We start from the raw sequence: 15486 nt of genomic DNA on the forward strand, positions 1-15486 counted from the left end.
AGCTTCTCACCAGGACGCTCCCATGTTGCTCTTCCAGTGCTGGCTGTCTTCCTCTGGGTCCAAGTGAAGACATCAAGAAGCAAAGCAAAGCACCATTGGTCGGGGACCTAACAATGTCTGCCTCCACTAACACATTTGCCAACACTGAAGAAGGCTGCTTTGGGGCTCACTGGTATGCGATGGTGCTGTAGTGGGGGCCCCCTGGAGATCACCAGGTCCTCAGAGTTATTTTGCGATGTTTGTTCTGCATCTCGAAACGACAACCCACACCTCTGGGGCCTGGCTACAAGGAAGACATGACAATGGACATGTTTTTCCCTATTCCGAAATGGGTAGCTCTGTCCTTGCAGATGGGATCTCTCTCTCGGAGGGTCTCAATGAATATTTGACGAGGGATTTATTGGCTTCCAGCCAATATGTTTAGATCCCTAGCCCTCCTCTACACAGAAACCAAGGTGGGGCATCAAAATAAGAGGGCTCTTTAATTTGGAAAGACAGAGGTCGCTATAAGGCAGCATATAATGGCATTACGGACTTGGCAGCAAGAGAAAATGGAGAACAGGCTAAGCTTTAATCCAGATAGGATTCAAACCTAGCTCCTCACCTGTAAGATGGGGGTAATCCTTCTTACATAATAGGTATGCTGTGAAACAATTTAGCAAAAGTGCACACTTAGCAAAGGCTTTAGTACATCGCAGATCCCAATCATAATCATTTGCTTCTTCTCTTTGTTAGGTTATCAAATTCAAGTTGGTACAGTGGGTCTTTTGGGAGAAAAAGATGTGTCCACTTTAGGCAGTGGGAAGTCAACTTATGAACTTCACTCTTCCCTGATGTGGCCCCGGTGGGAAATACAGTGAGCTCACAGGAGAAGAATTGGGACACATCACGAAAGCCATTCCCTGGATATTCCGGCCCCGCTCTGCCTTTGGAGGGTGTGGAGGAGGCCCCTCGTGGTCCCTGCCCCACACTGTGCCTGGGGTCTCAGCCGTCAGATTCTAGGCTGGACAGAACCCGGGGTGCTGACACTGTGGAGGCCTCTCTTGGGCTCTGACTTTCTTTATCCTACTCTGGCCTGTTAGCAGCCATTTACAGCTAACAGGAGAGAAAGGGTGGCTTCAGAGGTCTCCTCAGGGCTTTGGTGGGGGTGCTTGGAGATGTTTAAAGAGGATGCAGGAAGAACAGACCCCACAGAATCACTTCCCCCTGTCAGGAAGTGGGGTCCTGGTGGACAGTACGGAAGTATGTTGCACCCCTTCCTCTGGGCTCATCCCCAGTTTGTGACTTTCTGGCCCTGGATGGGGTCCTCAGTTCTTGGACCTTTCTCCACTCTGGTCAAGGCTAGGATGCTGCCTCTCACAGAAGAGGCAGCACCCAGTACCCAAGGTGACTGGAACCTTGGGTCTTCCAGTACCCAAGGCGACTGGAACCAACGCTAGGATCCTGCATCTGTGTGGAGGGCAAAGGTCTGGCCACAGCACTGACGAGGTTTACCTGCCCAAACCGAACTGGGTAGAGTTTGTTCAGTTTCTCCTTAGCTTTGACAACCCCGCTGAACGTCAAGAACAAGTCAAAAGACCCATGAGGTTTCCAGGAAACTGGTCTTGCTTCTTTGTTTTTGTTTTGTTTTGCTGCCGCAGCAAGAGGTCAAGAACCACAGAGTTTTGTAGACTCGAAGCTCTTTTTCAGCGAGGTTACCTTCAGGTAAATGGTACCTTTTCTTCCAGGAAGCTAGTAAATCAACAGAATGTGTCCCAGAGGCAGGCACATAGGAGTAATGATGTAAAACGTTTAAGCCATTGGCCTGGATCACGCGGCATAAGAAAGCTGAGAGGAGAAGCTTCAACGGGGGTTCGTTTTCTAACCTCCAGTTCGTATTCTGTCTGGCAGTGGTGTGAGTTTTTTTATTTGGAACTTTTTCAAATTGGGTCTCCAAATTTTAGCCCAAGACAGGGCTGTACCAGTCTTGGAGATCAAGCTCACACACGTCAACTCAAAGGCTGCCTGATGTCAAATTCTCTCTGGTTGAGGCTCCTGTGCGGCTCAGTCGGTTGGGCGGCCGACTTCAGCTCAGGTCATGATCCCCAGCTTTGTGGGTTCGAGCCCCGCATCGGGCTCTGTGCTGATAGTTCAGAGCCTGGAGCCTGCTTCAAATTCGGTGTCTCCCTCTCTCTCTGCCCCTCCCTGCTCACGCTCTGTCTCTCTCAAAAATAAATAAACATTTAAAAAAAATTAAAAAAAAATTTCTCTCTGGTTGGCACCTGGGGTCCCCGTCCCTGGCTTCCCACCGCAGCTGTGGTGCCACTGCTCGCCCGAGTTTTCCCGCCACTGTCTCCACTTCTGCTCCTGCTTCCAGACTGCCAAGCATGGCTGGAGCACTGGCCACGGCCGGGCAGGCTGGGCTGCTGCAGAGTCAGGTTTCCGTCTTCAGCTTGGTTCTCAGGGCTGCTCAATGCCCTATTATTCAATCCTGCTTGACTTGCTGTCCCGTTTCCTGCCTGCCTCACATTTCCAAGCCACACCACTCTCGCCATGCCCGCCACCCCCACCCCCTACAGTCAGCACATGATCTCATTGGTTCCCTCCCCAAGAGGCTGCCAAAGCCATCAGCCCCCTTTGCCTTTACCCCAGAATTCTCTGGCCCATCACCCGTTCTTCCTGCTGCTTTCCAAGGTCAATTCCTCCACCCCGTCCACCTCCCTCATGATCACGCTCCATCTGAGTTCCCTCTCTAGTCCCTTTTCCATCTCTGCCTCCTTATGGGTTCCCCACCGACCATTGTCCAGAGGACCATCACCCAGGGAAACTTTTCATGCACCACTGTGATGCTTCCTTTTTTTTTTTTTTTTTTTTTTTAAGTTTATTTATTTTGAGATAGAGACAGCACAGGTAGGGGAAGGGACAGAGATAGACAGGAGAGAGAGAATTCCAAGCAGGCTCTGCACTGCCAGCAAAGAACCTGATGAGGGGCTTGAACCCATTAAACTGTGAGATCACGATCTGAACCAAAACCAAGAGTCGGATGCTTAACCAACTGAGCCACCCAGGCGCCCCACTGTGACACTTCAAATCCTCTCTTGCTGCCTCTACTTCTCGCTTCCCACTCAAGCTTCCCCTGTACTTAGACTATTCTTCTCAAGATAACCATTGTCTATTTATGGCAGACCCAACCACTTCCCCATCTCCCCTTATGGGGCCTCTTTGAAGCATCAGAAATGTGTTCCAGCTCTTCCTCTCAAAACTGTCCTTCCTTTTCTTCTCAGCTCTTCTCCTGCTCCCCCTGCTCTCCCCTAGCGTCCGTTGCATTGGCGCCTCTCAGTGTGAATGGTCCTCAGAGCACTACCTTTCTCCTATTTTGGTCCCTTTCTCCCTCTACTGCCCCCTGGATATTGTCTCATGAACCTCGCCACCAGAAACTCCAGTTCCACCTATCCTGTCGGAACTGGTGCTTTCTCTCTCCCTCCCCCCAGACCACTTCTCCCTCAGGGTTCCCTGTCTTTCTCATGGCCAGGATCATCTTCCCAGACACACTGAAGATAGCAAACTACTTGCTGGTACTTCCCTTCTGCCCACACAAGTGACTGGTTTCCCCTGGCCTCTGCAGGGTCCCCGGCACCCATTCCCTCTCTCCAGGAAGGCTGCCTGCGCTCGCCAGCCCTCCTCAGCCCTCCTCTTCTCTGACCCGGGTTGTTGAAATAGCTTTGGTCTGCCTACCTTCGCTGTCTTCCGTCCTCAGCCTGCTCCTTTATGGCTCTTCGTGGCTCACAGAGTCTGTTACAAATACACAGATGGGGTCACATCACCCTTCCCTTACTTACCTCCATCCTCAAGGCTCCAATTCTTTTAAGGCATGGCTGTGGTTTGCAAAATACAGCATAGCTTCCATAGCCTCCTGATCATGGCTCTCAACATGGCCCCATCTTAACCATAGTTCTACTTCCCACCACCCTTCCCACCCCCACCAACACACACAGACACACACAGACACACACACACACACACACACACACACCCTTACCTCGTTCACCTTTCATTTGGGACCACTCATCGTTCTCCAGATACCACTCTCCCTTTCATACCTCCGTGTTACGCTGGCTCCTTTTACACTTATACTGGTTCCTTACCTTGGAACATCGTTATCCCCTCTTGAAATCCTACTCACCTTTTAAGGCCGGTCTCCTCCATGAAGCTTTCTCTTATTCCTCCGGGCACAGTTCACTGTTTCCACCTCTGCAGTCACGTAGCATTTGTTTGTATCTCTAGTAGACCCCTTCATCCTTGAGAGGGCAGACCACGTCTTCCTGATGCCTGCACGCTGAGAGGCACAGCACCATGGCCGGCACATGGTGAGAACTTATTAGTTGCTGAACGCGTGAGTGAATGAACGACGAAAGTGTTCCACTGTCGTCCAGGAGTCATATGTATAAGCACTTTGGGGGCAGGCTGAGTGGTAGATGACAGGCCTCTCACAATATTTATATCTTAGCTTCATCAGGATCCCAGCTCCGACTCAGCTGAGGCTCCTGTGACCAGCCCTCCAGCTTCACTTCCTCACCACCTTTCCATCTTTCCTTCTGAGACACGGGCCTCTCCTTTGCCCCTTTACCCTGGATAAGTCTCGGACTCTTCCATAAGTCTACCAGAACTTTCTATGTCTTCATAGGGCCACCGTGAAGGTGTCGGCTGGCTAGGACATCAGTCCCCCTACATCTTTGCTCTCTCCTTCCAAGAATTCCCCTCCTGCAAGCCAGATACAGGTTAACTTTGTTTTTTTTTTAAGTTTATTTATTTTGAGAGACAGAGAGAGAGAGAGAAAGAGAAAGCACAAGTTGGGGAGGGGCAACAGAAGGGAAAGAGAGACAATCCCAAGCAGACTCCGCACTGACAGTTCCTAGCTGACAGCTCAACTCCACAACCCGATGTGGGGCTCGAACTCATGAACTGTGAGATCATGACCTGAGCCGAAGTCGGACACTGAACTGACTGAGCCACCCAGGGGCCCCCAGATATGGGTTAATGTTAAAGCTTTTTCTTCCCCCCTCAGGATGGGCTTTGCAGTGCCCATCATTTACACAGTAGTGGAGAGCTAAGTCTCCTTGCTTGACTCCTGCAGTCAAGCCTCTTACGAAATGAAAGGCGTGTCCCCTACTACGGGCGGTGAGACCTGTGAACGGGGTAGGGGAGCCCTGAGAAGCCGGGATCTTTCCTCCTGCTGCTGAGATCCCACAGGCAGCTGCCTCCTCCATCTTCCACTGCAGTAAATTCAGGGAGGTGGGACCACACAGAAGCCCTTCCCCTAAGCCCTGTCCTAGCACACGGCAAGAGAAGGCCGCGCTGGGGCAGGACAGCTTGTAATTCTGGCCAGCCCTGACGGGTGAGTCAGCATTCATGTGGGCAGCCCCCGGCTCCTCTCCCCAGCCTGGAGGGGAAATGCTGAGTCGCACACCTTGTGGGGAGCCACTGAGCCAGAGCCCCCGTCACTCTCTCTCTCTCCACAGCCCAGACAGCTTCTGGGCTTTGCCCATTCTTCTTGGCCTCTGAAGAGGGGGTCCAGCAAGCTCTAGAGCAGCCATGACCTGGGAAGTCATCCCGCTAGTGGTCGGATGAAACACAGGCCTTCCAAGGAAGGGCCAGGGCCAAAGGCGTGTGTCCACTTCCCGTACCTGTGTGGGCCGGAGCACAAGCTGCGGACTCCCTCCCGGGGCATCGGGCAGAAGGGGAGCCAGCAAAGGGCCACAGCCCACCATCCAGGCTTCCGTTCATGAACCTTCTTACAAGCGCACCGCTGGAAGGCCGCCACCTTTGCCAGGGCTTGAAGTGGTTCGCACAGACCGAGGCCAGATAGGTAATAGCTGTTCTCTATTTTCTATGAGAAGATTTATTCAAAAATAAATTTAGCTAAGGGGGAAATGTTAAAAAAAAAAATAGGAAAGCAGAGGGACAGATTTTCTTGTTGACTGGCTGCCAGGGATTGAAAGGTTGAGGCAGCCAGTCCCCTCGGAGGGGACAGCTGAAACATTTCATGGTGTAAAGTCAGCGAATTTCCACCGGCTCGCCTGCCAGAGACCACAAAATGGTTTCAAACAACGGCTCGCTTCATGATATGTGTGTGTGTGTGTGTGTGTGTGCGCGCGTCCGTGTGTGTGTTTGAGAAAAAGGCAAGGCAAGGGTGGGGGATGGGTAGAGCTAAAAAGTGTCCTCTCTCGGCCAGCCGAGTGGGCAAGGGGCGTGGTGAGCAGATTAATGAAAATGTTTTGCTGGCATGAGGGGTTTGATTGCCCCGCTGCAAAATTGCTTGCAGATTCAAAAACAGCATGTTTCATTTCAAACTCATTCTCTTGCCATACATTAGCACTTGTCAATGTAACCATTAAGCACAAGCAGTGCAGAAATTTAATTACAAAACCATTTATTTTATTGAAAGAAAAATAAACCCAAGCTACCTCAAATGCATTAGGTAGGTTCAAAACATGTTCAGCTGATAACACCCAAGGGTAGGGAGGCCTGCTGCAGGAATAAATGCGTCTTTCATGTGCGGTGGGGACTCGATATTAGAAACAGCTGCCCATAGGTCCCTCTTTATTTAAGTGCAATTATGAATTAAAAAACAACAGATTTAATGAAGGGACTTTTTATATCTGAAGTTACTCGGCTGTGGTGTTCACTCTCGTCTTCCCATTTTTGCCTCCCCTTTCCAGCGGTTCAATTAAAAATGCTAAATAGGTTGAGCAGAACTTGTTCCTGAACGGGTCACCTTCCCTGCCCCCTCCTGGCTTGTCTTTTGTTCGCCTAATGGTGGGAGAACCAAGGTCTGCGGTGTTAAAGGAAGTCACAAAAATGTGCTAAACACATCAAAAAGTCCCCAGTCTGTGTCTCATTTATGCCTTCTTCCCCTGCCCCCCGTGTGCATCTTCTACATGTTGGAAATCAGGCAGTGCAAGGCTCTCTGGTGAAATAGATTTGGCTGATGTCATGCTGGAGACGGCCTCTCCTTAGCACGACGGAGTTGCCAATAACGCGTCTGTTTTACTATTCTGCTGGAGAGGGAAGAGAAAGAGTTATAACCTTAGTGGTTTGGACTGATTTGTCCATTTAAAGTGCTTTTCCCCCCCCTGTCTGAGATATCAACCCACAATTTCTTACAGACATCTCCTCATGTAGTCCGCTCAGAGGAGGAATCTGGAAAGGAAAGACCTTTTTCTTTCTTTCTTTCTTTCTTTCTTTCTTTCTTTCTTTCTTTCTTTCTTTCTTTGTTTCTTTGTTTCTTTGTTTCTTTCTTTTTCTTTCTTTTTAATTTCCCTAGCGAGAATACGAATCTCTAAAATTTCAGGGAGGCATATTTGTCTGGTGGGAAGTGGGAAGCAGGAGGCAGATTAGGCAGGGAGGGGGGGTGTTCTCCTGGAAACTCCCTTTTAGCTCTTATAACTAAGCTTATGCACAGAAGCAGAGCCTTTGTGGTACTGTCATATTGATGATTTTGCCTGTGTGAGACCTAAGGAGGATGTCCTGGCCTGTTTCACAAAGGCCTCCAGACCTCCATTGTCTCCAAGGGACCATGGCCGATGCTCTGGGGGAGAGGGACCGTGCACATCATTGTCCAACTGCTCTGAGACCAGCCAGGAAGGGACCCTGAGCAGCCACGCTGTCCTGATGGCTTGGAAATTGTACCCGCTCCCTGGCCTGGAGGAGCACATCTGCCTCTGACCCAGATGCTCTGCTCTGTTCTTGACATGTGCTCTCTGTGCCAAAGACCCAGAGAGCCTGAGGCAGGAAAAACACATTCGGAGATCGAGAAACTCACCGCAACAGGTATTAAAGCCTATACTACAGAGTTAAGATATTAGTTGTTTGGGGAGGAGGAAGGAGGGCAGAAGGGAACAGGATGGGGATGTTGGAGGTGGAGGATGGGTGTTTGCATCCTATTTCAATATTCTGAGAGAATTGAGCCCAGGGTGTCTAAATTGAGCCCTGTAAGCCAAAGCCAAAGAAGCCCCGGAGCAGACTGAGCCTCCATCAGTTATCACAAGCACACCCAGCAGAGAAAACAGCAAAACACTACAAACATTCTCTCTGAGGGGGTCAAGAAGGTGACGCTCCACTCTGACCCGGCCAAGGAGAGATGCTCTTATTCCATCCATGACTGTGTATAAGACAGGACAAGGGGAGTGACTGGGGGATGGTGGGACGAGGGTTCCAGACTGGCTAATGGCACTGTTACTGAAAGAAATTCCACTTGGGGTGTGAGCTGTAGACTTTCGAAACATCACATCTCACTCAATAAAAGCACATGTTGACATCACGTGCTTCTGCTTATGTCTCTCCCTATCCAGTGCTTCCAACTCTTAGGTGTGCATTTTCTACGTACGTGATGCTTTCCGGCCTGGGTTTTGGGCAGGAGAGTTTCAAAAATGTATCCTAGGTTTAGAAACCACAGTGGTTTTTAAAATAAAGCAACTCAATGGAATATTCAAGAATTCTCTTATTTGCACTGTCTTCTGGAATAAGATGTAAGCCTCCTAGGGAACAGAATAGGTTTCCTCACCTAAGAGCTGGGTTGGAGAAGCCGATGGAACAAGCAAGGGCTTCCAAATCATCCTGTGGCCTAGAAGCAAGAATTAGGGGAGGTGAAATGAGTTTGCCTTCTGGGGAATGTGGAAATCCCAGCCCTGAAGTGTGCCTACTGGAGTGTGCCCAGAGAACAAGATTACCTTACCCAAAGTATCATTTTCACAGCCGAAGCTACTCTTTCACCCCCAGGGGGCTGCACAACCCACAGCAAGATCATGAGGGGCCCTCCTTGCAGGTAGGCTAGGGGCAACGAGGGCTGCCCCCTTCAAACAGGGCTTTCTCTCTCCTCTTCTGATCCTTCACCCTCCACTCATCTCCTGCTCTGTGATACAGAGTTAATCGCATGACCGTTAACATGTAGTTATAGCTATTTATCCATGGATATTTTCCGAGTATCTACCACACTCTGGGCACTATACTGGGTGCTGGGGATTTAATGAGCTACAAGACAGCCAAGATCCGTGCCATTGTGGTCTATGTCCCAGTGAAGGAGGTAGATATGAATCAGGTGAACAAACAGGTTAAGAGACTACAAATTGGTATTCATGCCTTGTGACAGGTTTTAATAGCGGAGGCACCTGACGTAGGGAAGGGAGTCACACTGGACCTAATGGCCAAGAAGAAGTCAGCCACATGGTGAGCTGGGAGGAAAGTGACAATAGGCAGCACACGGTCCTGATGTCCATAAGAGCTTGGCCTGACGAGGCCCAGCCAGAAGGCCATTGTGACCAGATGTGAAGGTAGGGAGGCTGGGCATGAAGCCATGGGAAGTGGTGTGGATTCAGAGTGTTATCAGTGCAGTGGGAAGCCAGTGAGTGGTTTTAAGCAATGGATTAACCTGCTTCAATTTGTGGTTTTAAAAGATGATTGGCTCCAAGTGTGGAAAATGGATTGAAAGCGAGCAAAAGGAATAATGGGGAGGTCCTTTGGGAGAGTACCATAGGCTAGGTGAGAGAAAATAGAGGCTGGAGCAGAATGATGGCCATGGGTATTCTTCTTCTTTTGTGTAATGGAGGTTGATTTGGCTTCTCAACCAATGGAGGTTGGTTTGGCTTCTCTGAGAGCTCCTGGAGGACAGAGCTTGCTTTAGTCTTCCTACGATGAAGGAGGTGTCCTACTCTTTCCCACCAGTACCATCACATGATGCAACAAACTATTTCTCAGTTTGAGCTTCAAACAGCCTGACATAGACCACTCTCCTGCCCCACCTTGGAGACGCTACCCTCCATTTCCTCCTTCCCCCTCCTCCCAATGGCAGCCCCTTCCCAGAGCCCTTCTGCCTAGAATGTTCTAGTTTTGACAAAGTCTGACTATTCCTGCTAACTAAAATGCCTAATTAAGTGCCAACCCTCTGAAGGTCTTCCCTGACTCCCTGGGATAGCAGCAGCCATCTGCACCCCTGTGCTCTCATGGCACTTTGTTCACATCTGGATTTTAGCACCTCATAACACTGTGTTGTAAACCCTCTGCTTGGTGTCTGTCTCCTAACTTGATCCCTAGCTTTGACTCAAGTTATGAACTTATCACAAAATCTCCATTTTTCTATAGAGAGTTGTCAAGACTGAGGACTGAGGTTTTGAACTTCATTGCATATGAAATCATGGTATTACATAGTTAACATTAATAAATCTTAGTATTGTGGATTTCTATTGTACTTTAAAACCTGAGCCTTCTATTATACTTTAAAACCTAATATTTAAAAAGTTTAAATATTAAACAGTCCTGGTTAGGGAGCCACTCCCCTAATGAATGACAGGATGAGTGACCTGGAAGATCCACCAAAAGGAATTACCCAATCTGAAGACAAAAAAGAGAAAAGACTGAAAAAACTGAGTAAGATTTAAGGATGGGTAGGGAATATCCAAAGTTCAGTATGAAGTCAATGGGAGTCTAAGAAGGAGAGGGGAGAGATAATGAGGCAGAAAATATATCTGACAAAATAGTGGATAAGAAATTCCCAAATTTGTTGAAAGATCCAAAGCATAGGGAATCCCAAACAGGATAATTATGAATAAAATCGCATATAGGCATATCGTAATTAAACTGCAGCAAACGAAAAGTAAAGGGGAAATCTTGCAAGTAGGCAAAGAAAAACGACACATTGCATACAAGGGAATAGTGATTTCAAAGGCTGTGGACTTAATGGTGATAGTGGTGGTTGGGGTGGCAAATGGACTTACGCTGTCTCAAGGTTTCTACATTTTATGTAAAGATGTTCAGTACTAACTGTAAGTATACTGTAAAATGAATCTAAGGATTTTTTTGTAATCCTTAGATAAACCATCAAAGAAATAATGCAAAGTTATATATCGAAAAATCTAGGTGCACCTTGGTTGCTCAGTCCATTAAACATCCAACTTCAACTCAGGTCATGATCTAACAGTTCGTGAGTTTGAGCCCTGTGTTGGGCTCCATGCTGACGGTGGGGAGCCTGCTTGGGATTCTCACTCTCTCCTCTCTCTCTGCCCCTACCTGCCTCTCACATACATAAACTTAAAAAAAAATCTAATAACTAAGTTAAAACAAAATTATGAAATATAGTCAAATAATCCAACAGAAGGCAGGGAAACAGAAGAATTAAGAATAGAGTGGAGTGGACAACAGAAAAGAAAGAGTAAAATGGTAGACCTGGATACAATCATATCAATAATCACATTAAATATTAATGAACTAAATACCCCAATTAAAAGGCAGAGTTTACTAGATCTTTTTTAAAAAGCAAGACCAAGCTATATTCTGACTAGAAGGGATGGACTTTCTCACCCATATTCACTGAAGCACTATAGCCAAGAAACAGAAACAGCCTAAATGTCCTTCAACAGATAAATGAATAAAGAAAAATGTGGTATAGATAGACAATGGGATATTATTCTGTCATGAAAAGGAAGAAAATTCTGCCATTTGCTAAAACGTGGATGAATCTGGAGGGCATTACAGTAAGTGAAATAAGCCAGACAGAGGAAGACAAATACTGTATGGTATCACTTATATATGGACTCTAAAAAGAAAAAAAAAAGCCAATTTTACAGAAACAGAAAATAGAATGGTTGGAGGGAGCTGGGACCTGGGGGGCAGAGAGGTGGGAAAAAAACAGGATGATGTAGGTCAGGGGTCATAAATTATCAGTTATAAGAATAAGTTCTGAGGCTCTAATGTACAGCAAGGTGACTACAGTTAATAATACAAGATTGTAGACTTGAAAGTTGCTGAGAGGAGATCTTAAGCATTCTTATCACACACACACACACACACACACACACACACACACACAGAGCTAACTTTGTTAACTATGTGAGGTAACGGATTGTTAATTTTCTTGATCTTGGTAATCGTTCTACAATGTATATGTATATCGTCACATTGCACACTTTAAATATATATACAATTATATTTGTCAATCATTCCTCAATAAAGTTAACGATAAATTTTGAAAAAGAGATAAACTTTTAAGTACAATGGATCGATTAATAAGGAAGACATAATGATTGTTGATGTGTACATGACTAAGAATAGAGCTTCAAGATACATAAAACAAAAATTGACAGAATAGGGGTGTCTGGGTGGCTCAGTTGTTTAAGTGTCTGGCTCTGGATTTCGGCTCAGGTCATGATCTCATGGTTTGTGATATTGAGCCCTGCATCAGGCTCTACACTGACAGTCTGGAGCCTGCTTGGGATTCTCTCTCCCTCTCCCTCTGCTCCTTCTCTGCTCACGTGTTTTCTCTCTCTCAAAATAAATAAGTAAAAAAATTTTAAATTGCCAGAATAAAAAAAGAAATAGAAAAATTTACAATTATAGTAGGATATTTTAACCCTTCCTATAATTGATAGAACCACCAGGAAAAAAATCAGTAAAGTCGCAGAGGCTCTAAACAGCCTTATCAGCCCCTTCACTTAACTGGTATTTATAGAACACTATACCCAACAACTGAAAATATACATTCTTTTCTACTGCACACGTTTACCAAGAGAGACCATAACCTGGGCTATAAAACAAGTCCTAATAAAATAAAAAAGGATCAAAATTATACTAGCATGTATCTTCTAATCACAGGGTAATTAAATTAAATTAGAAATCAATAAAAATAAGGTACCTAGGAAATCCCCAATATTAAATTAAACCCACACTTCTAAACAACCCATGAGTGAAAAAAGAAATCAAAGAGAAACTAGAAAATATATAAAACTTAATGATCATGAAAATACAACAAAATTTGTGGGTTGTGGCTAAAGCAGGGCTTAGTGGGAATTTTATGGCTTTAAATGCTTATATTAGAAAAGAAGAAAGGTCTGAAATCAGTGACTTAAGATTCCACCTCAAACCCAAAGTAAACCAAAGTAGAACAAGTAATATAATAAATATAGTAGAAATGAATGTAATAAGAAACAGGCAAGCAATAAAGAAAACTAGCAAACCCCAGAGTTGTTTCTTTGTGAAGAATAACAGCAAAAAAACCTGATAAACTTTGTTAGAGTGCTCAAGAAAAAATAGAAAACACAAATTACCAATATCAGGAATGAAAGAGGGATTATCAATGCAGATTTTACAGACGTTAAAATAACAAAAAGAGAATACGAGAATGCTGTGAAGACCTTTATACCAATAGTTTCTACAAAATAGATGAAATAGAAAAATCCTTTAAAAATAACAAATCACCAGTATTTACACAAGATGAAACAGAAAACCTGAATTGTAGGCACAGTAATTACGCTGATCAACTATTCAAAGAAGAAATAACACCAAAGTCACACAAACTCTTTCAAAAAAATAGAGGAGGATGGGATACACTTCCCAGTTTGTTTTATGGTGCTGGTAAACTCGAATACCCAAACATGACAAACACATACGAAAAGGAGGCTGGCCAGCATCCCTCACAAACATAGTTGTAAACACTCTCAACAAAATATTAGCAGATCAGACACAATAATATATAAAAAGAATAATACCTCATGACCAATAAGAGTATCCTAGGAATGCAAGGTTGATTTGACAGGAAAAAAAAATCAATCAATGTAACTCACCAAATTAAAATAATAGAGGAGAAAAAGCATACAGTAATTCTGATAGATGCAGAAAAAACAACTGACAAATACACCTTTATGATAAAAACTCTCAGCAATCTAGGAATAGAAGGGAGCTTCCTCAATCTTATAAAAGGTATTCTTAATAATGAAATATTGAACACTTTCTCAGTAGGTTTGGGAACAAGGCGATGATGTCCACTTTCATCACTTCTTCTCCACATTGTACTGACCACTACTCCTAGCCACTGCAATAAGGTAAGAAAAAGAAATAAAGGTTTTAAAGTTCAGAAAGCAGAGTGGAAACTGTCTCTATTTGCAGATGACATGATTTCTTATGCAGAAAGTTCTAAAGAATCTACAAAACCATTGTTGTAATTAATAAGTGAATTTAGCAAAGTCACATGTTACAAAGTTAACATTCAAAAATTATTTTTATTTTTATAGAATTGCAACAACCAATTAGAAAAGGAAATTTTAAGAAGTTCATTTACAAGAGTGACAGAAGATACTGAGGAATACATTTAACAAAAGCTATGCAAGACCTATACACTGAAAACTATACAATATTGCTCAGAGAAATGAAAGACATAAATATATGGAGAAATATACTGTGTTCACGGATTAAAAGAATCTGTGATGTAAAGATGTCAGTTCTCTTCAAATGTATTTATAGATTTTATGCAAAATCCCAGCAGGCTTTTTTTTGGTTGCAATTAATGAACCAATTATAAAATTTATATGGAAATAGAACTGACTTAGGTTGCCTAGATATTTTTCATGAACAAGGTTGGTAGTCTTTTACTAACTGGTTTCAAGTCTTGCCATAAAGCTGCTGAAATCAAGGGTACAGTATTGGCCAAAGGGCAGACATATAAATCAACACAACACAATAGAGCCACAAATACACTGCTGGTGATTTTTTACAAAAATGTAATTCAAAGGACAAAGGATGGTCTTTTCAACAAATGGTGCCGCAACAAACACATATCCATATGTCAAAAAGAAAAGGAAAGAGAAAGAAAGAAAAAGGAAAAAAAAAAAAAAAGAAGAACCTCTCTTTACCCTGCACACTATGTAGCATGTTCAAAACTTAAAAATGGATCACAGACCTAAATGTTAAGCCTTAGATTATACAATGTCTAGAAGGAAACACAGGAGAACATTTTTATGACCTTGGCAAAGATTTCTTAGATACAACATCAAAAACACAATCCCTAAATGCAAAAAAAAAAAAAAAAAAAAAAAAAAGATAAATTGGATTTCATCCAAATTAAGCAGGAAATAAAGTATCTCTTTATTAATAGCTAGCAAATTGAGGTTTGCACCAGGTCACACAGCTAGCAAATGGCAGAGCCTGGAAATGAACTCATGGCAATCTGACTCCAGAATCTACATTTTTATGCATAGTATTCTAAAACAACTCCCTTTACAAGACACAATGCAGGGAGCACAGACTTCTACAGTACAACAACAGTCTGGGCTAATAGGCCAGGACAGCACCCCACAACCTCCCAGTCCCAGTCTGGACCTTGGGGAAGCCTGAGTGTTTGAGCTTTAGCAACACTGAATGAGCTTTCAACAAACTCGGCGATGCTTCATTGCAAAAGAGAAATGTTATGAAGGAGGTTAGAACTGGCCTGTCTTCCCTGAAGATTTGCTAGCTCGATCTTAATGACATATTATTGCTGAAAATAAGGGTCATCCACGTGACCGGTGTCACCCCAGGGCTGTGCTGTATGCTGCAGAGAATTCGGTTAGGCATGAGCCCGCCCCTCGTCGGAGTCTTGTGCAGGGACCGGTGGGCAGGGTGTGCCATTGGCATCCCACAGTGTGAGTCCTTATTTGCTGGACCCACCCCTGCCTCTTTCTTTCCCCGCAGTGCCTAACGCAGGAC

General features: G+C 44.8%; 1 long non-coding RNA gene across 5 annotated transcripts in view; it reads right to left on the reverse strand.

Annotated features, from left to right (window-relative positions):
- Positions 1-1587: 1587 nt before the first annotated feature.
- Positions 1588-15486, reverse strand: part of LOC109278370 (uncharacterized) — a 46114-nt gene continuing 32215 nt past the window's right edge. For 2 of the 5 annotated variants that reach the window (XR_008417835.1, XR_008417833.1), the window contains exons 5-8: positions 8543-8602; positions 4163-7037; positions 3715-3771; positions 1588-1827 (exon numbers count right to left, since the gene is read on the reverse strand). This is a non-coding gene — a long non-coding RNA (uncharacterized LOC109278370). The remainder of the gene's footprint in view (positions 1828-3714; positions 3772-4162; positions 7038-8542; positions 8603-15486) is intronic. The other 3 variants (XR_008417834.1, XR_008417836.1, XR_008417837.1) reach the window with 3 other exon arrangements.

The sequence above is a fragment of the Panthera pardus genome, unplaced genomic scaffold (assembly GCF_024362965.1).
Source record: "Panthera pardus isolate Hobbes unplaced genomic scaffold, ASM2436296v1 HiC_scaffold_25, whole genome shotgun sequence".
Lineage (NCBI taxonomy): Eukaryota > Metazoa > Chordata > Mammalia > Carnivora > Felidae > Panthera > Panthera pardus.